This window comes from Podarcis pityusensis (genome assembly GCF_964106645.2).
Source record: "Podarcis pityusensis genome assembly, chromosome: 6".
In the NCBI taxonomy this organism is placed as follows: domain Eukaryota; kingdom Metazoa; phylum Chordata; class Lepidosauria; order Squamata; family Lacertidae; genus Podarcis; species Podarcis pityusensis.
The window spans coordinates 11152036-11178602 of NC_138030.1; the positions used below are offsets into that span (position 1 = coordinate 11152036).

The window sequence follows — 26567 nt, forward strand, 5'->3', positions numbered from 1 at the left end:
TGAATTCCTACTCCATTAATAAGAGCCAGGGCAATACATCCTAAATAGATGTTTTAAAGCTGTTCTGCGTGTGTTGAGGAGCAAGGCACCATAAGAGAATAAGAACGTAAAAAGAGCCTGCTGCATCCGGCCAATGGCCCATGTTCAGAGATATACCCATTTTACAGATGGAATATTGGAACCGAAACAGAGTGGTCTGCAAGATCCAAAGCTCTAACTGCTCCATCATGCCAGCTGCTGGGCTCCCCCAACCCCTGGAATTGTACTCCAAATGTCTTCTTCAAAATCCATTAGCACTATCACTCAAAGGCTCCCAGCCCACTCTCTTATCTCAGTGACCCTTTTCACTTGGGTTAACCTCTCCTTTCTGGTTACCTTTCCATCATCATTTTGTAATCCCCAATGTGATGCTCAGCTCCCATTGTGCGCAAATGCTGCCCATCCCCTTTTGTTCAGATGCAGAGGCTTGCCTTTGTCACTCTCTTGCTCACATCCTTTTCTTGCAACGCATATAGGAGTTTATAGCTTCTTTAAGACACTAATAGCCATCAGATATGGCCATCTTTGACCAGTGCAGAACATGCAAACATACATCTTGTTCACACTAGAAAGGGACAGGCACGTCCTTAGGCATTCGTAATGCAAGAACTTACAGGCATGTTCAAAGGCTGTTTCAGGGGCCTAATCCGGCCCGCCCATCAATTTAATCCAGCCCCCATGGCAGTATGCCCTGGGTAAAATCCTAAAAAAGCTCCGTAACTTCAATCCTTAAATAACCTCAACAACTCTGGGTTAAAATTGTTTGGGCACCCCTGCGGAGTGAAGCCATCCATACAATTTTTTACAAAGAGCAACAAAGAAGTTACAGGATGCAATATACTGTACAAAGGGACAAGTTCCAGCTTTAACAATCAGGGAAAACCCGAGGTGAAGGAATGTATGTTTTCCAAAGATTTCTGAAGCAGGTAGCTGATGGTGTAAGGGGAAGACAATTCCAAAAAAGAGGGGCAACAGTGGGAAATAAACTTCTACAAATCACCACCAAGCGATGGTCTGTAAAATGCAGTGCCACAAGTCGGAGCTCTTCAGATGATGCCCATGATCTATATAGGGGCAAGTGGTCTTTCAGGTAAACAGGCCCCAAGTTGTTCAGGCCTCTGTGTGCTACTAACAAGATGTTGCCTATGGCCAGTGCAGCTCTCTAAGCACAGACAGAATGTGTACATGTCTGAATCTCCCATTTAACACCCTGGCTGCAGCATTCCAGAAGACCGTTAAGGGTAGGCCCACAGTGCAGTAATCCAATTGTGAGATTACCAATGCATGGGTTGCAAAGGCCACAGCTGAAGCTGGTACACACCAAGAAGCAGAAAGCAACTTTCCATCTTTGTTTCACTGAGAGTGGGGGAAGGAATGCTAAACCTGTGAAACCTGCCATCAATAGATGGAAACAGCACCTAAAAGTGCCACAGAACCATAGAATTGTAGAGTTGGAAGGGACCCTGAGGTCCCAACCCCCTGCATTGCAGGAATCACAACTAAAGAATCCCTGATAGATGGCCATCCAGCCTCTGCTTAAAAACCTCCAATGTAGGACAGCCATTCTAATATTTTAGTGGCATGCTTAGTTTTTATGCAGTCATGTAGCAGCAGCTGCTAGTGGACAGAGGCTGAGGACAGAAGCTCTGGTCAGCCATTACTTAGGCTATAGGCTTAGGCACATTAACTACTGAATAAGTCAAGGTGAGCACAATGGGACTTGCTTTATAGTAAACATGGATAGATAGGGCTGTACCTCTAGTAACAATAAATCTCAAGTCAATAATAGTCTTGAACTTACACCTGCCTGTCCCTGTCCCATAGCAAAAGGGAGAAAACTAATCTCTGAAGCAGACTAGAGGGTGTTGATTTAAGCATGGCATCATCCTGACCCATATCTGGAATGCATGGACATTCGGATCATAGCATCCTAGAGACCCCGCCATGCTGTTTGCATCCTGCAGGCTACTAGCATTTCACATTTTGTCACAAACAGAGTATTGTGTACGGAGATAGGCTTTGCAGCAGTGTCAATTTTATAAGCAAATGCCGATGCAAATGTTTGCAGCATGTTGCTGGCTGCACACCTGAGATAACATGTTCTATTAAGAAAGCTAGTATCAAAATGTGCACGCACACACAATCTACGGGAACGCTGAAGCAGGTAGAGGGCGAGCTCTATGTGCACATCAAAGCACATATTTACTCTACATTTGTCCCAGCAATTAAGAAACGGCACATGTGGACCCACATTTGTTGATAAAAACTTTCTTAATGAGATTTCCCCACTCACTTAATCATTGGCGGCTGTGCTTATGAATGGAATTATACACGCAAAATACTTCTGGGCATTGAGGACTGCGATGTGCCTCCAACGAAACAAGGAAGACACACACACACACACACACACACACACACCATTAAGTAAGACGAGGTGGAAATAGTCATGCCCTGTAGTTTGGCTCAGAACCAGCTAATCAGAGGTGTGTGATTGGCTGTGAAAATGGGCCTTCCATTTTTGGCTATCAGTGCTAAAGGCATCAACAGACCATCCCTCCATGGGCCCAACATTTGCGTACAATTTATAGCGTTCACAATCTGAGTACACGTCATCTGAACCACATGTAGCTATACATTTCTCTTGCTGAAATTGTCTGAATTTCCTATGCTACCAGGGGAAACACAATGCATGAATGAAACTACCCACATTCAGCCTGATAGCAGCCTGATATATAGTCTTAATCCAACCGCTAACAATGATGCTTAATCCAAAATGTACACAGGATTGCAACTTTAGATTTAGGCGATAACCCACAGCATATGCAATTATCATAATCCTATCATTTTGCTGTACCTGAGCTCTTCATGATCCTCCATCAACAATGGAGCCATTGGGGGCTTACGGAAAATATAAACAACGTGTTAGGAATTTGGCTGCTGATTTGCCACAGACAATCATGTCTCGTGCTCTTCATCCTATGATTTGGGCAATGAAACAATGCTTAAACTCAATTAGAGTATTTTAAATGTATATCCATCTTTTAATGTGCAGACATTGGTGGTAAGTGAGATTTAACAGGGTAGCAGCTGAACAGATGTTTAGGAAATTGTGTACATCAATCGATGCTGAGTGGGGGGAAAGGAGCCATATTTTAATTTAGCTGTTCAAGGTTTTTGAAGTGCTGCCATTGTGTGTTATGCCTGGAAATTAGTTTCTGGGTTTCTTTTCCCTCCCAGTACAAAGGCCACTGCATTACTTTTGTAAACTGAAAATCTGGATGGAATCAAACAAGCTCCAAATCATTAAAGCCATTCTCAGCAACAAATAAAAGCAGAAAGTCACCAGTGCATACATGTACAATGCTTATTTTAAAAATAAAAGGCACTTTACTCTCATGTGTTCTTCATATATTAGTTACCGTGCTTCTTCCTTGTAGAAGCTTTGAAATGTGCAGCTTGTATCTTAACACTCCACAGATGAGGGTTCACACTTGTGGGCTGCATATTATTTTCCATAAAGAATAAAATTTCATTTTCAGTCCTCGTGCCATTCTTAGAGGGTCCACATTACTAGCAAAGCCACAGACGGAATCCAGAGAGAAAAGATATCCTGACAACACTTTACTGAGCAAAACTGAACAGAAAACAGCATATAATTGGAGGAGATAATAAACTGAGAGCCTTTTCTCCTTCAGGACTTATATAACACAGGATTCCTTGGGGGAAGCCATGACGGTTTGAAGTGGCATCATTTTGCTTCAAATGTATGGTGTGAACATAGCCAATGGCGCCAAGGAGAACTTGGCCAGGGAATGCAAACACGATTTGGACAACCTGCGGCGCCATTGCCAAATGACGGCCATCAGCATTCCAATCAGCGGCTGATGGCTTTATTTCCCTGGTGGGTTTCTCTGGATCATCCCTGACAGTAGAGAGTAAGGGGGGAGGGAGAGAGGAAAAAGTGCTTAGTCGTTCGAGTCGTACCCAACAGATGGTTACTGATCAGATATTAGTACTGGAGGCCGAGGTCAGCTGGCTGCCAAGAAAGCTAATCTGAAGGCTGTCTGTTACTTGCCCGCTCCGGGGACGCCACTTCGCTACCTGGGCTTCCGACAGGTGACTCGCTTGGCAATGTTATTGTCTGTATTGTCTGGAGCTCTCATCTATAATTCATAGCCCTGTGATCCTTCCCCCCGCTACATGGCCGTGGTTGGCACCGGGTCACTCAGGGGAGAATTTTGGACAGACTAGAGGGCAGGAAAGGGCAAGGGAAGAAAAGGGAAGCGGCGTGTTCGAGAAAAGCCACCTTTACCTCCTGCAACCTTGTAAAAACAACCACCACTATCTGCATTTCTCAGAATTCAGTTTTCACTCTCTTTATTGTTTTCCCACGTCCTTTGCATCCTTGCTAGACTGATCCACTGTCAGTATACCTCTGAACACCAGTTTCTGGAAGCTGCAGAAGGCTAGGGGGCTGTTGTGTTCAGGTCCTGCTCCTGGGTTTCCACATGCATTTGGTTGGCCAGGAGGATGCTAGACTGGATGGGCTTTTACACTCTCAGGGGCTTTTTAAACAATGGTCCCACTGGAGGCTGAAGCAAACAAATGTCTTGTGATGTCCATGACAGGATCTCCAGACTGGGGTAGAGGGATCATTTTCCTGCTCCAAGTTACACCTGTGAGGCTCTTCTTAGTCCCACCGAGGGATGGGGTGCGAAGGGGCGATGCATCAGAACGAACACCTGAGGATTGCTTTGCTGAGTAAGACGAAGAAGCCATAACATTACACACTTCTATTTTACAAAATTCATTTACTGCTTACTTGACAGATAATCTCCAAGTGGCTTAAAAATCTAAGCAGTTTGGGTGAATATTCATTTGGGTGAATATTTCACTGGAAATTACTTTAAGGCTGCTCTCTTTGTAGTTGTGTTTTATGCTATGTTTGAAATCAAATCTTTATATATATATATATATATATATATATATATATATATATATATATATATATCAAGGTGTGCTTTATAAGCCGCCTTGACTTCACCTGGTGAAAAAGGCGGGCATATATATTCAGAAAGAGATTGCTAAAGACCATTATTTCACTTTCCTCCAGAGCCTGGCATGGAAACTCGGTAAGTACACAGAAGTCTTGGTTAAGCATCCCTAGATGCTTAGGATAGATGGACGACTGCGCTTCCTGAAATCAGACTCGTGAGATCCATTAGTTGAGCAAAACCATTATTGCTAAATGAATGGCTACATTAACATCAGTCTAGCTCAAAACAAAACTGAACACAACAGCCATGTAACGATTCTTGCTATTTCGAAGATCAGGTCCACCCCCTCTTCTTCTTCTTCATCTTCTTCTTTTTAAAAGCTCATTTGAAATTAAGACTAGAGCAAAGATCCACTGCAGCATCTATGTAGAGATACGATTTTGAGAATCCCTCCCCCCCGCAACCTAAGCACATTTCTGAGAAGGATTTATATTTCTGACCAGTTCATTATCATTCCTTGGATCTAAGGGACTCAGGATGATGCCCACAGTTCTCTCCCTCCCAGCTTTATCCTCACAACATCCCTGTGAGGTAGACACAGTGACTAGCTCAAGGTCACCCAGTGAGCTTCCATGATAAAGGAGGGCTTCAACCATGGTCTCCCATGTCCTAGTCCAACACTCTAACTCCTATACCACACTGCCTCACAGGCAACTTGAGGTAAAAGGTAAAGGTAAAGGACCCCTGGATGGTTAAGTCCAGTTAAAGGCGAATATGGGGCTGCAGTGCTCAACTCACTTTCAGGCCAAGGGAGCCGGCATTCGTCCACAGACAGCTTTCCGGGTCATGTGGCCAGCAGGACTAAACCACTTCTGGCACAACGGAACACGTGAGGGAAACCAGAGTGCACAGAAATGCCATTTACCTTCCCATCAAAGCGGTATCTATTTATCTACTTGCACTGGCGTGCTTTCAAACTGTTAGGTTGGCAAGAGCTGGGACAGAGCAACAGGAGCTCACTCCATTGTGGGGTTTCGAACCACCGACCTTCTGATCGGCAAGATCAAGAGGCTCAGTGGTTTAGACCACAGTGTCACCAATGTCCCTCACTGCTAACAGATGCCAGGGGAGAAAGGAAAATAGGCTACTCCCAGTCAGTGTAGACAATGCTGATCTAGATGGACTAATGGTCTGACTTGGTAGCCACTTGTTTTTCCTCCTGCTGAGCTGACCCCTCTCCCACCAAAAGGTCATCTGATAGGAACAACAGCTTGCCTGCGGAAAGCAATGCTAGATGCCAGTTATTTAAAGTTCACTCTTCATAGTGTGCCCATTTCGTAATTGTTGCGAGCAACTTTGTGGACTCTGGTTGAAAAGCAGGGGGCAAATAGTCCAAACACAAATACACAAATAAAACCCAATTAATAGAGGCAATAATTCAATCTTGGTTTCACATTATTGCAGCTGCAGAGCTAAAAAAAAAACTTGGTTCACTCCTTGGGAAGGTGTTGTAAGGCCTCAATTAAGGCTAAAGGTTACCCAACTAAGTATTAACTGACATGGTGAGAATTTTTGTATACCCCATTTTCCCCCCCTATGTGTTTCACGTTTCTTCTTTATGACTGCTGTTGTAATAAATAATTCTTCATGAAAGTTACTGCATCACATTCTTAGTTAAATTATCTGTCTGTTGATATATAATTTTATGGCATCACTCCAAAAAAGTGGTGCTATGAGCCATCAAACCTCAGGAATACACCTTTTCCAAAAGGTTTCCACAATTTTGGCCACTAGCGTAAAAGCTCTCTACCCAAAGGCATGCAAAATGAACCATTTCATAGCTCCAATAAAAAGTGTGGGATGCTAATAGCTATTATACATCCCATAAACAAGGGACACAATTGCCTTGTTCTTTGGAGAACCATTTGCATCATGGATACACCTAGCAGCAGTCCTTTAAACCTTGCAGAACGTCTCGCTTCTGAATCCTCACTTTCCCCTGTCCCCACTCAAATCTTTCACCCCATCCCCATCCCCACACAGAGACACTGAAAATCAAGCAGCAGTACTGATCCCATTCAGTGAGGCTGAACTTTAATAAGCTAGCTACAGACAGTCTTTCCAAACTTGGGGTGGCCATTTCACTGTATCTCCTTTCAAGGCATCTGGTTTTCACCTGGGTGGGGAGAAGGAAGCCCCTTAAGGCAGGAAGCTAAGACAATTATGATCCATTCATTCATACTGACCCGACTCCACAGGACGTTCTACAAATTAATTTATATCACACTTATTAAGCGAGAGCCACACATTCCGATTTTAAGTAGCACCATTAAGTCCCATTATCACAACTAATAATGCTCATGGCATGAGACTTCAATAGCTGCTCTAAGCTTGCTTTTATTGAAAGGGAACAAGAAGGGGATCAGGACTAGACCTATGAATATCCGCATTGTCTTTTAATAATGATGCTTTTAAACTATAATCTGTCTTAACAGCCCATTGCTACAGGGGAGACATAAGAGAATGGAGTTGTCATCTCTACAGCATGTTAAATACCTCTGAACACATAGCCTTATTCTAATCTGGATTCGGAAATTAGTATTGATTATTTGGTAAGGTGTATCTCTCTCTCTCTCTCTCTCTCTCTCTCTCTCTCTCTCTCTCTCTCTCTCTCCCCCCCCCCCCCAGCGCCTGAGTAGCACTCATGAAATTGTTCCACCTAATATGGGTTTTCACTCCCCATAAATATGGCACAATCCCCCCTCAGGCCCAATCAATAGCAAATATTGTCACATCATTGCAAGTATAGCAAAGGGAGTTGTTGGAACAGACCTGGCAGAGTCAAACTTTGTCATTGTAGACCTCCTCCAACCCCAACCGCCCCCCCCCAATATAATTGAATCTCCCTGACTTGCAGTCAAACTTTAATTTACCTGATATACATGTGCAGGAGGGGACACAGGTGGCGCTGTGGGTTAAACCACAGAGCCTAGGATTTTCTGATCAGAAGGTTGGCGGTTCGAATCCCCATGACGGGGTGAGCTCCCGTTGCTCAGTCCCTGCTCCTGCCAACCTAGCAGTTTGAAAGCACATCAAAGTGCAAGTAGATAAATAGGTACCGCTCCAGTGGGAAGGTAAACGGTGTTTCCATGTGCTGCTCTGGTTTGCCAGAAGCGGCTTAGTCATGCTGGCCACATGACCCAGAAGCCGTACGCTGGCTCCCTCAGTCAATAAAGTGAGATGAGTGCCGCAACCCCAGAGTCAGTCACGACTGGACCTAATGGTCGGGGTCCCTTTACCTTACGTGTGCAGGAAACCTTGCATGTTTCAGAAAAAAACAAAATAAAACAAAAGAAGAACATCAAGCTGAACATTTCTGGTATAGCTCACTACTTGTGATACTACTTTTCTACTTGCAAGGAGTTTGTTTCTGTGCTTGGGGGGGGGTAAGAGTGTGATCTCCACCTCCAGATGGAAGTGGTGCAGTCCATACTTCTACCTTATTTGTATCAAGGGCCTCACTGGGTGGGTTCTGAAGTCATGTGACCTCCAGAATCCTTATTGGTGAGAGACAGACCTTCTGCCTCTAAGGTTGGAACTCAGATTCTGCCCTAATTGCAGCATTGTCCTCAAGAGCAGCACGATTATTTTTTTTCCAGGTATGAGTGGGAACCATTCAATTGAATGGCTAACTTGTTACCTGAAACTTGGTCATCACTATGGCCCCAGCCATTCAATGTCAAGGTGGAACCTATCCACACAGCCATGTCCACTGCACATCTTGAGATCCACTCTTGGTCACATTAGAGCGTGATAGAATGCTGCTAAAAAGCTTCAATGTGTTTCACAACATTTTGACCACCAGGGGGAAAGAGTGAGCACCATTTGGATTTTTGCCTCTGGCACAAAACGCCTCTGCTACTTTCTCTCCCCCCCCCCAAAAAAAAAATGTATGAGAACTCTGCAGAAACAGTACTAGCAATGCAATTCACTTGAATGAAACGGGAAGAAGACATAGAAATTATTAATTCTGCCTTCTCCCTTGGCCGAGTCAGCGAGAATGCTACAGTTTGCAAGGCCTGCTTTGATATTCTGAGCTTGCAGCTTTGCATGTGGCCAATAAGGGAATCTGTTTGATCATTTGCTATTAGACAGAATGTGGCTCTACAAAGGGAAATATGAAACTTTGCATTACAACAAAAGCATTCCAAACTTGTTTGCTTTTAATGTGACAAACACATGCACACACACACACACACACACCACACACACACACAGAGGATGTTTACTGCACTACAGATCTGCATTTGACCCTTAGAAAATGAACGCTATGTGTCAAAGCAAACTGCAAAGGCTTCCAGCCCTTTGTGAAGCATTATTGATACGTGTCTTGACTATCCTTGCATGCCTCCCCCTGCCTTTCATTTTCTCCAGTAGCTCATAGAAAGTATTAAAATCTCTTATCATAGATTGCAAAGGTGCTTAAAGCTTCCAACATTAAGCTGCTTGTGCAATATTCAGATGAGTGCCAAATGCAATCCATCAAGATGCCCCCTCCTCAAATAAATTGAGAATAAATAAATATACCAAATAGCAACTTTAAAAAAAAAGTCTGGAGTACAGAAAATAATTAGTGGAAGCTTTCTAGCGATTTTGTTCAGAGGATGTGTGGGAATTAACCCCACCCGCTGCCACCCAAGGGATAATATCTACTCAGTCTTGGAGGGTAGAGAGAAGAGGAAAACATTTGCCATCTGTGAAGAACACAGACCTGGTTTTCCTTAGGACAACAGCTAATCTTAAAACTAAGGATTAATATCTGTAGTACAGTCACCTCCTACAATTCAAGACACAATGATTTGGAGCCTTATTCATCTCCAGACAATCCTGAGCCTTCCCATACAACATAAATCCATGGATGTTGGCTCCCAACCAGAATAACCTATTCATACGGAATTTGGCCAGGGCACAGAAGCCTATTCATGCTTTGTTTGATGGCTTGGGCAGAAGAGACCTGTAAGGGAAGCAGGGATTCCATGTCAACAAGTCCCCTTAACTTGCCTACAAATTCAAGGAAGGCCAAAAAATGACTGAAGGAAGCTGTTTCGGGATGCGGATGGGTGGGGGTGGGGTGAAGGGAGAAAGCTTCTTATATCTTTTTAGAAACACTCTGGAAGTTAATCCCCCGCCAGACTGGATTAACTACCATGGCAGCCTTGTGGGTATGGCGATTGTCAGAGATATTTAAACGAGGAGGAAATAGGAAATCTCTCTCTTTAACCCTCTCCCCGTTCCTGCTTTAAGCAGAGGGATGTTCTGGGATCTGTGCGTTGCACTTATATTTGGTCTATGCCTCTCTCTGGGTGAGCATGCATGTGCAAACATGCATGTGTGCACACACATACACACACAATTCAAGATGACAATAATGCCTCTCAGCTGCTCCAGGTCGGTGTTAGAGGTAGACATCACTGGGCATTTGATGAGACCCACAGCTTTGCAGTGCCATGGCCCACAACCCATGGACCATGCACTGAGCAATGGAGACACCCAAGGAGGCAGAGGCAGCTCTGAATATCCTTGAGTAAATAAATGCCCGAAGTCTGGCCAACCTGGCCTGCTGCTCTCCTCTGATTAAGAGGAGGGGGGTCTCACTAGCTCTGTCTCCCTATGGAGACAAAGACTGCAAAATAAGGTGAAGGCCATTTAACTGCACCGTCTGCTCCTCTGGGGTTCACTACACTACAGGTCAGGTCAACATTTACAGGGACTGCAGTCTTGCAGAGATGTCAGTATGTACAGTTGCCACAGCAGGAGCCGGGGAGCTATCCAGGGTCCTGAAGGTGCTATGGATGACATGGATCAGGTTTCCTCAAACTCGACCCTCCAGATGTTTTTGGCCTACAACTCCAATGATCCCTAGCTAGCAGGACCAGTGGTCAGGGATGATGGGAATTGTAGATGGATTCTTGAGTTGGGTCCTCGCCTTGAATTTCTGACTCAGCCTTTTGATGGTACACTGCTGTGTGTCCCCTGTGAGCATCGGACTCTCACCAAACAAGAAAGCCAGAGTCTCCTGGCACGACTGCTCTACCTCCTTGTGTGCTGATACTTCCTGTCCACCTGCCCTCTCTGCGCATATAAGCAGTTACAAGAGTAAGGACATGGGACTGCATTTAAGGCAAGAGAGGGTACGAGAATGGGGAGTGAGGGCATCAGTGAGGATGAGATAAGCCCATCCAGGAAGTGGGACACAGTGAGAGCACCTTGCTCAAGGGCTCTCCAGAACCAAAGAGCAGCCAGCTTTTGACAACCCCTGAAGTCACATGAGGCTACCACCTTGCTGAAGATAAGAAGGTCTGGATGTGGTCTAGATGAGGATGTGGGTAAGGGGTGTGGACTCGGGAGAGTTCCAAGAGAATGGGAGGTGGAATTTGGCCCATTGCAGACTGAGGCTTCTAATGTTATCAGATGCTATCCTTCCGATATAAAAAGTCCACAGTTTAAGAGCCATAGACATTGCGGCTGCTTCAGTGCTGGGGGTGCAAATGACCCAGGGTGAGACTTTAAACTGAGCAGCAAGATATTATTAATTCTATGGGAACTGACTGTGATAATACTAATTACCAGCACGGTAATGCAGTAGTCCTATAATAAAGGCTTCTGCATATAGAAAGACACTGTAATTCTCTCACTAGCCTAGGACCATTAGCGAGGTGTGCTTTGTCATTAGCTATATTATTTGAAACTTTTATTTAAAAATGTAAATTAGCGGCATGCTTTTTGCAGCTCCCCCCAAACCTGTGGGTTCCCCCCCTCTTTTAAAATCTTTAATTAAACAGAGCTAATGATGGTTAGCTAAATCTGCAGAAATAACTGTAGAGAGTTTCCAGACCAGGATTATTACAAGGAAGCAAGCCAGTGGTATTTTATATTAAGCAAACATGCAGCGGGAGACACTGGGGCAGGAATATAAGCTCTACCTCACCATGCCCTTGGCCATGTTTGCAACTGTCCTTCAGATTTCCTTCTGGAAAACAGAATATAGGAAGGTGCCTTTGCTCCATCTCGCTCAGTATTTTCTACCCTGGCTGGCAGTGGTTCTGCAGAGTTTTGGAAAGGGAATATTCCCAGCCCTATCGGGGGGTGCCAGAGATTGAACTTGGGACCTTCTGCATGCAGAGTAGATCTTCTACCATTGATCCCTGGTGAGCCTACATGATGAGCAGAGACTTTCCACTTCAGAAGATCTCTCTCCAGCTCATGGGGGATGATCAGAAGGACGAAGGTGGCAGAACCTGAATATTTATTGTATTTCTTTATTTATCACTTTTACATCCCACCATTCCTCCAAGAAGGGATGCGGGTGGCGCTGTGGGTTAAACCACAGAGCCTAGGACTTGCCAATCAGAAGGTCGGTGGTTTGAACCCCCGCGACAGGATGAGCTCCCGTTGCTCGGTCCCTGCTCCTGCCAACCTAGCAGTTAGAAAGCACGTCAAAGTGCAAGTAGATAAATAGGTACCACTCTGGCGGGAAGGTAAACGGCATTTCCATGCACTGCTCTGGTTCGCCAGAAGCGGCTTAGCCATGCTGGCAACATGACCCAGAAGCTGTACGCCGGCTTCCTTGGCCAATAAAGCGAGATGAGCGCCGCAACCCCAGAGTTGTCCGTGACTGGACCTAATGGTCATGGGTCCCTTTACCTTTACCTTTATTCCTCCAAGAATCTTTAGGTAGTCTATATGCTTCTGTCCCTCCTCCTTTAATCCCCACAATAACCCTGTAATGTAAGTTAGGCTGAAAGACTGTGACTGGTGGATTTCATTGTGAATTTCATGGCAGCCCATGGAAAGCTAGCACATCAGGGACCTAAGCTAGAATCCTCCCTCCTGACATGCTAGCTTGCAATCCAAGGAACATACGCATAGAAACTTAATACTTGGGTCACACATACACCATACATTTAAAGCTCTCTTATACCACTTTAATAGTCATGACTTTCCCCAAAGAAACCTGGAAACTGTAGCTTGCTTGTCACAAAGCTACAATTCCCAACATGCTTAACAAACTGCATTTCCCATGATGCTTTGGGGGGAAGCCATGTCTGTTAAAGTTGCATAAAGTGGTTTAGAGGTTATGGTGCAAGTGTGACCTTGCTACAGAAGAAAATACAAAATCATCCTAGAGCATTCTAAGTACTGCAGCTATCAATTCTTTTGGTACTCCAAAAATTAATGGCGACTTTGCCTGTGCAATGGAAGCTTTTATAGTCCTTGGTGTGGAAGAAAGGAGTGGGAAACTTTATTGTATATTTCTTGATTATTACAAATGATTGACCCGATATTGGATAACATGAGGCCCAATCGTTTATGCGAAATAATAAGGTAGGCTGCTGAGTAATTATTGAACACAAGGAATTCCTAACTCTCTTCATTGTGCGCGTTTTTTAAAAAGAAATTAATCATTGCAAACGACAGAGAATTCAGTTGCATAATAAAAGGAAGAAACAGCAGAGCACACAATAGGGTATTTAAATGTTAATAGAGTCAAACAGTTTAAAGCGTAGTGTACATTCAAATGCCGGTTTGCGCTGAACCAATTATACTTTCTAAGTAGTGGTGTATACCCTTGATTACAGCTTGATGAACATATTGATCCAGCTGGTGACAAGTGTAATTTTCTTCACTGTACATATCTTCGTTCCCCACCTCCTTTCCTGACCACTTTAACAAGCCATCACACTACTGCACCCTTTAAAAACAAATTTTGTTTCCAGTTGGCACAGCATGGGAAGGGGAAAAGAGCCTGGGTTGTATTTTGGAAAGAATTATCAAAACGTCTTGTCATTACAGTCAGACGAGAGCATGTGGATGGGAGACCTCTCTGCTATAAAGACTGCATTTTTGTGATATGCGACACCTGTCTCCGTGGAGTCACAGAAATACAGAATTGTAGAGTTGGAAGGGACCACAAGGATGATCAAGTCCAATCCTCTGCAGTGCAGGAATCTTTCATCCAAAATGGGGCTCAAACCCACAATCCTGAAATTAAGAGTCTCATGATCTAATCCTGAGCTAATCCTTCAGGGTCCCCACCACTGATGGCTGAACCAACCATTGCCATTGACTGTGGGCACATTTTGATCTCACTATGACACGTGCACTTCAAGTGAAACACTTTACTCTTTTCCATAGGAGTGAATGGCAACTATTCACCACCGGAGAAACTGCATTTATGGACATCACTTGAAACTATATGCTCCTGCCATTGCTAGGTGAGCCAGTTCCTATCAATGAGGCATTATTTCTGTTCCTTTGTCACACCAGAATGTGATAGAACACTGAGATGGAGCGTTGCAGCCAATGTTACTTTTACTCAGAGTGGGCACAATGGAAATAATGGTCATAACTAACTTGGGTTCGTGTAACTGAATAAAGCCCAGAGTCGCAGCATTTTCCGAAATGGCTTTTGCATATTAAATATGCAATACGATTTAATAAGATGAAAATGTTCACTCCTGTCTAAGCGTAAAATAAATATTGACCTCATTGCTCAAAAGTGTTTGGAATACAGTTAAGCTGCACATTTATAAAGGTTTTATATCACTTTACTGGCAAGATTCCTGGGCTGTGTAGGTTGATGAAGAGACAACAAATTCTCAGAAATCCTTAGCTCCCATATAGAATTACTGCTTCTAGATTATCTAATGAGAACGAATGCTTTTTAAAGCAGCTTATTAACTCTGTACTTGGTCCTTTCTCCAAAATCAAGAAGGACTGAATATGCACATACTTAGTTTAGCTTCCTTTCAGATTTATCAGTTTGTGAGTGCAGGAAATTAATCAAACTTTGAATTCAATAGGCTAAAATCATTCAGGTGATGTGAAGCTGTTTTCTTCCAGCCAGGAAAAAAAACAAACAAAAAAAACCCCCACCCTCATCCACTAATGTAAGTTTCCTTTCCATAAGTCATTAAACTGATTAAAGAAGCTTAATAATTATTGTTTAATGTCAATACATTTGCATTTCATTAACATGCAACACCTGATACATTAGGTGCACATCAAGTATGTACATAAATTTAACTTAAAGCACAGCCATTTGCTTTTATCTGTTACATCAAAGAGTATCATAAGAATAGCTGTGGGGAGAAAAAGAAAAATCTTTCCCCCTCTCTTTTCTTTAGGTTTTCAGAAACAGCTTACAAGAAGTAGCAGGAACACCAGTGCAGAAATAGATTCTTCCCTATTAACTTTTCATGCTTCTCTAAGACCGCCAGTACCATATAAATACATTCCTTTCCCTTTAATTTCAACTTTGTTCATCCAAAAAATATGAAACCCTGTCCTGGAACCCAGTGTTTCTCAATACTGAATTTACACTTCTCCTATGGATGATGATGATGATGATGATGATGATGATGATGATGATGATGATTATTATTATTATTTTATTTTTTTAAAAAATAAAGAAATAGATATGCAGAATTTTCTGACCAAGAAAAAAAAATCTGTGTTTTGCTATAAAAACCATGAAAAGTATCATTCACACAGTGTCTATTTTTGCTGTATCCACACAGAAACCTACAAATCTGGCCATTTTCACAGCTAATTACGAGATAGGAGTGCCTTGATAATGTCTGGCTAACATATTTTTTTTCAGAATTTCAACTAAACCAACTAGTGAGATATTTCTGCATTTTGTTTCAGTTTGTTACTGAATTTTTAATTTGCAAATAAGTGATTGTGTATTTAATTACCGTTTTCATATTTATAACTTTTATTGAGAACATTCAAGCACATATGAGTAGTAATACAAATAAACAGAAACGCATGGCTAGATACATGACGATATCACAAGTACCGGTAATATCAAAAAGACACATTTAAGGAAGGCAATGCATTAACGTTCCAAACAGAATCATCGTAATCATACAATCAATTGGCCAGAGGCAACACCAGATAACGCCATTTGTAGAGGGGATTTTCCATCTCCATAACAGTGATGTCAACATACTTCAGTTATGAATGCTTCTATTTTAATGTGAACGTTTTTTAGCTTGTATGCATTTTAGCTACACATATGTATTTTGTGTTTACATTTTGATGTCTGTGCTACATGTATTGATACTTTGTGGACAGCTTAAAACCCTACTTTTGGCATTGAGCAGTATATAAATTAATAAACAAAAGGAACAACTTTCTCACGATGCTGGGTTTGGCAATTAAATCTATTGACTAGGATGGGCTGCATTCAGCCAAGTCCTAATCAGTGTAGCCCCAGCGAAATTAATGAACCCAAGTTATCCACTTGCTGTTTTGTGAGTTGATTGTGACATAAATGTGAAATGTTCTAAGGTTTTGATTTTGGGTCCTACTGCAAGCCAGGGAGGGAGGGGGGGCAGACTACAACCCTCCAGATCACGTGTAGGCAAACTAAGGCCCGGGGGCTGGATCCGCCCCAATCACCTTCTAAATCCTGCCCGCGGACGGTCCGGGAATCAGCGTGTTTTTACAGAATGTGTCCTTTTATTTAAAATGCATCCTATGTGGGGCATAGAAATTCATTCTCCCCCCCCCCCCCAAAAAAATATATAGTCTGGCCCCTGACAAGGTCTGAGGGACAGTGGACCACCCCCCTGCTGAAAATGTTTGGTGACCCCTGCTCCAGATGTAGGTGACTTCAGCACCCATCAGCTCCAATTGCTAATGGTCAATGATGGGGGAATGGTTATAGTGGTAGTCTCACAACATCTGGGGCAGAGGCTGCAGGTTCCTCCGCCATGTTGTAAGCCATCCCGGACTCCCTCCTGGGAGGAAGGATGGGGTATAAATTGGGCAAAGGAATGACTTCACAGTGTTTATTTACTCCAATGGGTTTATTCTGAGTAGGACTGGCACTGAACTTTTCATGGTGGTTTTCATACAGAAGTTGGATGATCATCTTATATTAGGTAAAGGGACCCCTGACCATTAGGTCCAGTCGTGACCGACTCTGGGGCTGCGGCGCTCATCTCGCTTTATTGGCTGAGGGAGCCGGCATACAGCTTCCTGGTCATGTGGCCAGCATGACTAAGCCGCTTCTGGTGAACCAGAGCAGCGCACGGAAACGCCGTTTACCTTCCTGCCGGAGCGGTACCTATTTATCTACTTGCACTGGCATGCTTTCGAACTGCTAGGTTGGCAGGAGCAGGGACCGAACAACAGGAGCTCCCCCCATCGCGGGTATTCGAACCACCAACCATCTGATCAGCAAGTCCTAGGCTCTGTGGTTTAACCCACAGCGCTACCCGCATCATCTTATATTACATCTGCTCAAATGTGATCAACTCCTGCCTGGAAACCTATGTCCCCACTGTGGAAGGATGTGTGGATCCAGAATTGGCCTCCACAGTCACTTACGGACTCATTGTTAAAACCGTGTTTATGGAAGACAATCTTACTCGGCTATGAGTGATCGCCAAAGAAGAAGAAAAAGAAGTCATCTCTCAACAACCAAAGCTAATTCCCACCCCCTCTTCTTTTTGTCTTTGCACCCAAGCAATTTGGTTGCCAATAAATATTGCCATAGACATTTCTGAGATCATGGTTTATCAACGAATGGCTCCTGTCCAGGTTTGTTAACTGTCTTACTTTAAATGTTGTGAGGATCCGACGTCCTTTTAAAATGTGGGTGTTTTTTTTTTTGGGGGGGGTTATTGGGTTGCTATTTTTATTTTGATTATGTATTTTGTGGCTTTGTATTTTAATTTTATTCTGTGAACTGCCCTGAGACCTCCAGGTATGTTGTTGTTTAGTCGTTTAGTCGTATCCGACTCTTCGTGACCCCAAGGACCAGAGCACGCCAGGCATGCCAGGTATAGGGTGGTATATAAATAAATTCAATTAATCATCATCATCATCATCAGTCAGGGGATCTACAGCTATGATTCCTGCACATCCGGGGGTTGGACTGGATGACTCTTAGGGTCCCTTCCAATTCTATACCTCTATTATTCTATTCCATGAATACCACCCATGAACTTTATATTTAAGCAGTTGATAAGGCAAAAAAACCACCACCCCACAAGCTTTCCCCACAAGTTAGAGCCGTTATATATGTGACTGGATTGGGGGCTGGTGGGAGGGATCACACCCTGCCTTCAAAAAAGATCTAGCTGAAATTAGGTTTACCAAATGCCAATTTACGTTTCAGAACGCTCTTATAATCAAAGTATTTTGAGAAGATAAAGAGATCAAAACATGTATTTTGTGTTAAATGTAATTTTGCACTATAGCTAAGAATAAGTCATCCCGCTTGCAATTATTTAGTATATATGTCTAAGCTGTTTGTGTTAGCACCAACAAATCACAGATGTGCTGCACTCTATTTTCCTGGATTTATTTCTATTGCTTAAATTAAATGAAACGAGGAACACTGCTGTGCTCACGGTGTCAGGAGGGTAACACATTAGTGCTGTGAAATTAAGGGAGGAAAGCAATGCTGATGGAATTAACTTTTTCTTCTCCCACACCAAAACTGAGTTATGGTTAATTGAAAAAAAAGAGGTTTAGCAACCAAAAGCCATTTCATCTCTGTTAGCATACCCAGGTCAGGTGGCTGTGAAAGGAAGCGCTACACAGGATTTCAGCTATAAATATTATAATATTTAAAAAAGAGTGTTTGACTGATAAAGAGTTAACTCCAGCTTTGAACTATGCGATTTACTGACCAATTTGAACTGTGACACTATGGCAAGCAAGAATGTCACAAAAAAGTGTAGAACGACACTCACACGCCCATATGGAGATCTTGCCAATAGGCAAATATATTTAAATTTAATCAATTGCTTAATCAGCCAGTTAAAGGGCAAATGATTAATTAGCACAAACTTGATTGCCTACAAATAATATAACCACCAGTGTATACAAACTAGGAGTGAGGGAATCGGTTTACTTCTTGTCTGTCTCATTTTCTTGTGCATTCACTCAAAAGTCTATTTCAGAGTCTAAAACCGTTCCAGAGAGCCAGTGTGAATGAGAAGTTACACTGCTGGACTAGGACTTGCTGAGTGACCTTGGGCCAGTCAAAGTTTCTCAACCTCCCCTACCTCACAGGGTTGTTGTGGGGACTAAATGAGGAGGAGGGATAACTGTGTACACTACCTGAACTATGTGGACCAAAATTACCATATAAGTGCAATAAATATATATTTTAAAAATCACATTTCCACATTAAGATTTTGAAAATCCATGAAAATCCATATTTCATTGTGAATTTTCCCATTTTCTCTCCAATCTATCAACGTATTTTACTTCAAATTCATATTTCTAAATGTATTTTTATTGGGAAGAAAAGGCTAGGACGGTGTTAAAATGTTCAGGAAGTATGAAACCTGCTGGAAAACTAAGGCTGTAAGCCTTACTTCACTTACTGAGGAGTAAACCACAATGAATTCAATAGGGCTTACTTCTGAGTAGTCATGAGTCACATCCACACCACACAAGCACATGACTTCTACCAAAGTATCCTTTACAGTTTACCCCTTAGAGGGTTGCACTTCCAAGCACTCTTAACAAACTACAGTTGCCAATATTCTTTTGCAGGGAGACCATGAGCTGTGTGGATATCGCAACAATGAGCATTCCACTGTGTGAGTTGCAGCCAGCTAAATTCTACCCAGACCCACTGAAATTGATGGACCTAAGTTGGTCACACCCATTAGTCTGCACAGGTCGGCTCTGAGTGTTGTTAGCACTGAATACAACCCTAAGTTTTGATCGGCATATTTGCCTGTGAGGTAGTGACCTGGACCACTTGCATTTGAATCTGCACATATCTCATTCATCAATTCCAAATCTCAGTAGAAATCTTTCCGTTCCTAACAACAACTCCATTTTCTGAAAGAAACAATTCAGGACCACTTTTCTAGCAGAATACAGGTGTTGCATATTGGTTACTGCACCTCAGCAGAAAGCCTGTGTAGTTACTTCAGCAAAATCCACATTAACATGAAAGATTAACATAATTACAGCAAACATAAAAGAAATCAATAGCAGTGCAGGGTTGCCGTTTCCAAACCTTCCAGGTTCTCTCTTGATACTTCCTGTGGATTGACAGTCACCCCCACTCTCCCTGTTCTGCCTTTAAACTTTGAAGCTACCTGAGTACATTACCATTAACGAGCCACTTTGTACAGCAACTTGAAAGGGTCAAATGTTCTCCCCTGCCAACTTTCGCTTTCTTCCCTGACAGACCCCTTGATGTACCTCCCTGCACAAAAAGCCAAAGATGTAAAGGGCCAAGGGACAGCCAGGGCCCGTGGCGGTGGGGAAAGGAAGGAAGCTTTTAACCAAATAGCTTGCTTGTTTATTACTCTAACTGCACAGCCAAATGTCAACGCCATCGTTTGGAAGCCACTTAATTCTGCTACTAATGGGGTGCTGCCAAAGCCATTAAGGTTGCTGACTTAGCTATTGGCAGCACAGATTATTTCTCCGTCTTCAAAGAAATAATAATCTAAAGGCCACTTGCATCACTCGGAGGAGCTGCACCAGGGAGGGAACCTCCATCACTAGCAGAAATAGTCTAGAGAACATGAGAATGTAAGGACTCCCTGGATCAGGCCCATCAATTCTAGCATCCTGTTCTCACAATGGCCAACCAGGTGCCTGAGGGAAACCCACAAGCAGGATTCAAGCATGAAAGTGCTGGAAGCCACAGTGTTCTCCCAATTGTGGCTTCCAGCAATGGGTATTCAGAAGCATTGATGGCTCTGACAGTGGAGGTAGAACACAGCCATCATGGCTAAAAGTCATTGAAAGACCTACATTGGCTCCCAGTACGTTTCCGAACACAATTCAAAGTGTTGGTGCTGACCTTTAAAGTCCTAAATGGCCTCAGCCCAGTATACCTGAAGGAGCATCTCCACCCCCATCGTTCAGCTCTGAGGGCCTTCTGGCGGTTCCCTCAATGCGAGATGTAAGGTTACAGGGAACCAGGCAGAGGGCCTTTTCGGTAGTGGCGCCTGTCCTGTGGAACACCCTCCCATCAGATGTCAAGGAAATAAACAACTATCTGACTTTTAGAAGACATCTGAAGGCTTATGGAAGTTTTTAATGTTTTATCGTGTTTTTAATATTCTGTTGGGAGCTGCCCAAAGTGGCTGGGGAAACCCAACCAGATGGGCAGGGTATGTATGTATGTATGTATGTATGTATGTATGTATAAATTCTTCCCATTTACTTTTAAAGCCATCCAGGTTGGTGACAATCATTACATTTTGTGGGGGGAAATTTGATAGTTTAACTATGCACTGTATTAATAAATACTTCCTTCTGTCTGTCCTGAATCTTCCAACATTCAGTTTCATTGAACGGCCCTGAGTTCTTATGTTATGACAGAGCAAGAAAAACTTTTTCCATAGGTAAAGGTAAAGGGTAACTGGACCGTGACCGTTAGGTCCAGTCGCGGACGATTCTGGGGTTGCGGCGCTCATCTCGCTTTACTGGCCAAGGGAGCCAGTGTACACCTTCCAGGTCATGTGGCCAGCATGACTAAGCCACTTCTGGCGAACCAGAGCAGCGCACGGAAACACTGTTTACCTTTCCGCCAGAGCGGTACCTATTTATCTTCTTGCACTTTGATGTGCTTTCGAACTGCTAGGTTGTCAGGAGCAGGGACTGAGCAATGGGAGCTCACCCCATCGCGGGGATTTGAACCGCCAACCTTCCAGTCGGCAAGCCCTAGGCTCAGTGGTTTAACCCACAGCGCCACCCGTGTTCTCTCCATACTCCACGTTTCTCTCCGTACCACACATAATTGTCCATACTTTTCTATCGTCCTATCTCCTACTTGCCTTGTCTCTTACTTGTCTTTTCCCTAAACTAAGTCCAAAGAAGAGTCCTTGGGTCAGGAGACAGCTGGGATGAAATCTGGTTTCAGCCGACATCCACAGTCTGGGGGTTCCCTACGTTTGCTTAGTGTGACCAGATAACATGTCTATGCCATGGGTGAGGAAAAGTCTCTCCCCCCTCCTGTGGCCACTTTCTCTCCTGGATAACCTTCCAGGGCTTACAATCCAGTGGTGGACAGGACCATGGGCAATATAGTCAGAAGAAGACATGTGAATTTTACTGCGATAAACTAGGCTAGCTTCTAAACAGATTAGCACCCCTCCCAATCTATCCTCCAGCCAAGCTAGCGTGAAGCATTTATCAGAGTTCAAGGACACATTCCAGAAGGTAAAAATATATATCAACAAACACAGAGGATGGAAAGCATTTTTTCCAGAGATTTGACCTTCTTGACTTTCCCCTTTAACTTCCTTTTTTATCAGTCCCTCACTTTTGAGATATTTGTTGAAGTCAAATGTGACTGTTGGATTTTCTTGGCAATTGCCCATTTACATACGGTATATATTGAATTTGATAGCACAATGGTCACTGTTCCCAATCAGTTCAGGAGCACTTTCATCTCACACCAGGTTTCGCGCACCACTCAAGATGAAATCTGGGTTGTCACCACTTTGGTTGGTTCCACAGCAAAATGTTCCAGAGCACAGTCTATTTACAGCTTCTAGAAACTTTACCTCTTTGTTGGATTCAGGTAAGGAGCCGTCTTGGTCTGTCACAGTCAAAATAAAAATAAAATAAAAAATAAAAATTGTCCAGTAGCACCTTAGAGACCAACTAAGTTGGTTCTGGTTATAAGCTTTTGTGTGCGTGCACACTTCTTCAGATACTTTGTTGGAGCACACATTCATCTAGTCTATGAGAGGTTACTTAAAGTCACCTATGGCTATAACATTTGCTCTCATTCTCCATCTCAAGGACTCCTCGAGCATTTTGATCAGGTGAACGATAGCATGTCCCCAGTACTGTACTAAATCATTCTTGGGGCCTGTTATCACCATCCACAATTTCTGTTCTGAAGTTTGCCCCTGTAGGAATTTTTAGCTTGTAGGAGTTATTGCCTCTTGCCCAAGCCAATGATCTGCATATTTTTTTTGCTCTAGTATATGAATATGTGAACCAGAACCCTCATGTTGAAAAGGCAAGACTGCACTTACTCCTTAATGAGTGGACCACCGGATAGCTCAGTTGGTTAGAGTGTGGTGCTGATAATACCAAAGTCACGGGTTCAATCCCCACATGGGACAGTGGCATACTCCTGCATTACAGGGGGTTGGGCTATATGATCCCCAGGGTCCCTTCGAACGCTATGATTTTATGATTCTATTATTCTACCTCTTGCACCCCAAACTCTGCATCTCAATGCTTATCTTCATCAAACTTCTAAATGGCACGCTCATTTAGGAGTCTTTTGCATATGACAATCTCTGCATTGAGTTGTTTCAGATGCTCTTCCACCTCCCCAATATTAGTCATACCTTTCAAAATTAACAGCAATCATAATGATATGTCTAATCCACTCATTACTACTTTTCTTTTGGCTTTCTTTTATTGGCACCACGCAAATCCACCTCTATCACCTGCAGTGTGGAATGTAAACATGCTGCATGTCTATCCGTCTGCCTGTCTGACACAATATTTCCAACCGAAAGTACAAACAGAATGATTATAGTTCACAGCACTAGATAAAACAGGTTATCATTTCTAAGAGAATGAATGCTATCTCACACTTTCCTATAGCTGAACAGGCTAATGTACTGATTGGATGCAAACCCGTGTAATGTGGGAGAAAATAAAGCTGAAAACTAAATATCCCCTGCTCTCATATGCTTCTCATATTCCTATGGGAAGCCGAGAAGGGAGAGAGAGAGAATAAAATTCCCTGTGATAGCACAAGTTGCAAAAACACAGACCACATAACACTTGACATAAGCAGCACAATATCTACTTTGTTAGGTTATGCCAGATGAAAGGCGAAAACTCACCCTGTTTCTCCACCTGAAAAACAAGGAAATTGTTCTAAGCGCCCAAGCTGCCTACTCAGTAAGTTAATGGAAAGAGACAGAAATTATGCATGTATGGAATATTTCTTACAAGAAAGTAGAGATGCTAACAGCTTTGTTGCTGAGTGCCATCATCATAAGGAAACGGGAAAGCAACAGAAGTGATGGCGAGAATGGGAGCCTTGTACAAAAAAAAAAAAAAATGGATAATACACCAGATGCAATGGAAGCAGCAGTATACATGAATAGTCCTGAAAAAGAAGAAGAAGAAGAAGAAGAAGAAGAAGAAGAAGAAGAAGAAGAAGAGGAGGAGTTTGGACTTGAGATCCCACCTTTCACTCCCCTTAAGGAGTCTCATAGCAGCTAACAATCTCCTTTCCCTTCCTTCCCCACAACAAACACTCTGTGAGGTGAGTGAGGCTGAGAGACTTCAGAGAAGTGTGACTAGCCCAAGGTCACCCAGCAGCTGCATGTGGAGGAGCAGGGAAGCGAACTTGGTTCACCAGATTACGAGTCCACCACTCTTAACCACTACACCATATTGGCTCTCTAAGTCCCTAAGCAGAGTAAATAATAAAGTCTGTATTGCTATAGCACCCATAGAGACTAAGCCCATCCCAAAGTCTTACATACCCTGTGCACATAAAGTTTCCTTTCATGCAGGCAGCTTCATTTATAAGTGTGCAGACATGGAGTCACTTGTTCCACTGAAACTGAGGAAGTCATTGCAAGATGGGCAGCTCCACACATGCAAAGTAGTTACTATGATGATAGATCAGGGTGATTTAATAGTTTTGTCCTCCAATTCAGGGGCAGGACCAAGGCTCGATGGGCCAGGAGGGTTGCACACCTGTCGGTCACCTGACATCACAGTGACATCAGGTGATCCATTTTTTTTCTTACGAAGTTTGGAATCCAACCACACTGGCGAAGGCACAGAGATTTCCAGGCTTGCAGAGTGGTCACCGGTGCTTGCAAAGCGTTGCACCTCCTTGATGGGCAGATTCCTTTCCAATTTAAGAGATGATGGTGAAATAGCAACAGAAAACCTTGCTTTACCATGCTACCCTTTCAAAAGTGTAAATTAACACAGGGTGCCTCCTCTCCCCTGACTTAGTGGTAAGAGCAGTGCTGAGTAGTGGTTGATATTTGCCGCAAGTCATGCAAAAGCTATAGGAATGTAAGAAAACCACCTTATTCATCTGCCTCAGTAATTTTGGCACTCACTGACAGAGGCTCACCAGGGTTTCAAGAAGAGAATATTTCCTGCCCTACCTGGAAATACCAGAGATTGAGTCCAGGAGCCTTTGCATGTGAAACATGTGTTCTGACACTGACCTATGGCCTTCTCCTACAATGCCACGCTGGCCCCTTTGGTGTGTTTCCATGCTTCACTTGCCTCCAATTCTGAGAAATGTGCTTCTATTTGCATGTGAAGTAGTATCATTCTTGACTGCGGAGTGTGTATACATGCAAGTCTGTTGCCCGGGTGGGTGGTCAATGTCAAGGCCCCTCCTCGTTCACTCTTTACGGTCCTTTATCTTTAAATCCTACTTGGGGCCAAACCGCTCTTCCAAAAGAGGACTCCTTCAGACAGAGGAATGTCTTCTGCCCTATTCCCCTTGCATAGATACAACACTCAGCATGGTTTAACAATCACAATAGTGTCTCATACCAAATGTAAACAAACTGTGAAAAAGACTCTACAGTGGTAGCTTAGGTTACATACGCTTCAGGTTACATACGCTTCAGGTTACAGACTCCGCTAACCCAGAAATATTACCTCGGGTTAAGAACTTTGCTTCAGGATGAGAACAGAAATCGTGCAGCAGTGGCGCGGTAGCAGCAGGAGGCCCCATGGTGCTTCAGGTTAAGCACAGTTTCAGGTTAAGAATGGACCTCCGGAACGAATTAAGTACTTAACCCGAGGTACCACTGTATGATTGAAAGTGGAGACGCTATATGTACTTTCCCCTGTTTATTTGTTTGTCTTTAATAAAAACTGCTCTCTCTTTTTTTACAAAAAACCCCCCTCTTCACAGGGAATTCTAGCAATTGTAGCTCTAGGAGGGAAAATGGGGTCTCCTGACTACTCTTAGCACCCTTAACAAACTACAGCTCCCATAATTCTTTGGGGGAAGCCATGATACGTCTGTGAGGTAAACAGGAGGTCTCCTAGCAACTCTCAGCACCCTTAACAGACTACAGCTCCCAGAATTCTTTGTGGGACTGTTTAAAGTGGTATCATAGTGCTTTAAATGTATGGTGTGAATGTGGCCAGAGTGAGAGGCAGGGAGCTAACTGGTCATATAAACTGCTTGCTTTCTGCCCTTCCAGATGCACTCTGGCCATAAAAAGGGTTAGCCACCCCTGGAGTAAAGGTTTATGATGCAGCAATGCTCCCATGGTGAAGCTCTGCATTGGCGCCTTAGTGTGAGAGGCCATCTAAGAACTGTACATAAACCATTCTAATCTTCTGGAAGAGCAGCAGAGCCCAAATGCAGAAATAAATAGCAGTCATAGAAGATCGCAGACTACATTATCAAGAAAGTGGTTTTGGACAAGAAAAGAGGGTGGGATAAGAAGACAAAGCAGCAATAAACATTCTGCCTGCAAAACAGGCTGTTTTGTCAGC

At 43.3% G+C, this 26567-nt stretch overlaps 1 protein-coding gene and 1 long non-coding RNA gene across 8 annotated transcripts in view; both read right to left on the reverse strand.

Annotated features, from left to right (window-relative positions):
• Nucleotides 1-26567, reverse strand: part of CDH4 (cadherin 4) — a 792566-nt gene that overhangs the window by 486511 nt on the left and 279488 nt on the right. The window lies entirely within an intron of this gene.
• Nucleotides 4400-25052, reverse strand: LOC308480249. The gene is made up of 2 exons (XR_013987948.1): nucleotides 24566-25052; nucleotides 4400-4796 (listed from the first exon to the last, which is right to left on the reverse strand). It is a non-coding gene; the product is annotated as an uncharacterized lncRNA (long non-coding RNA).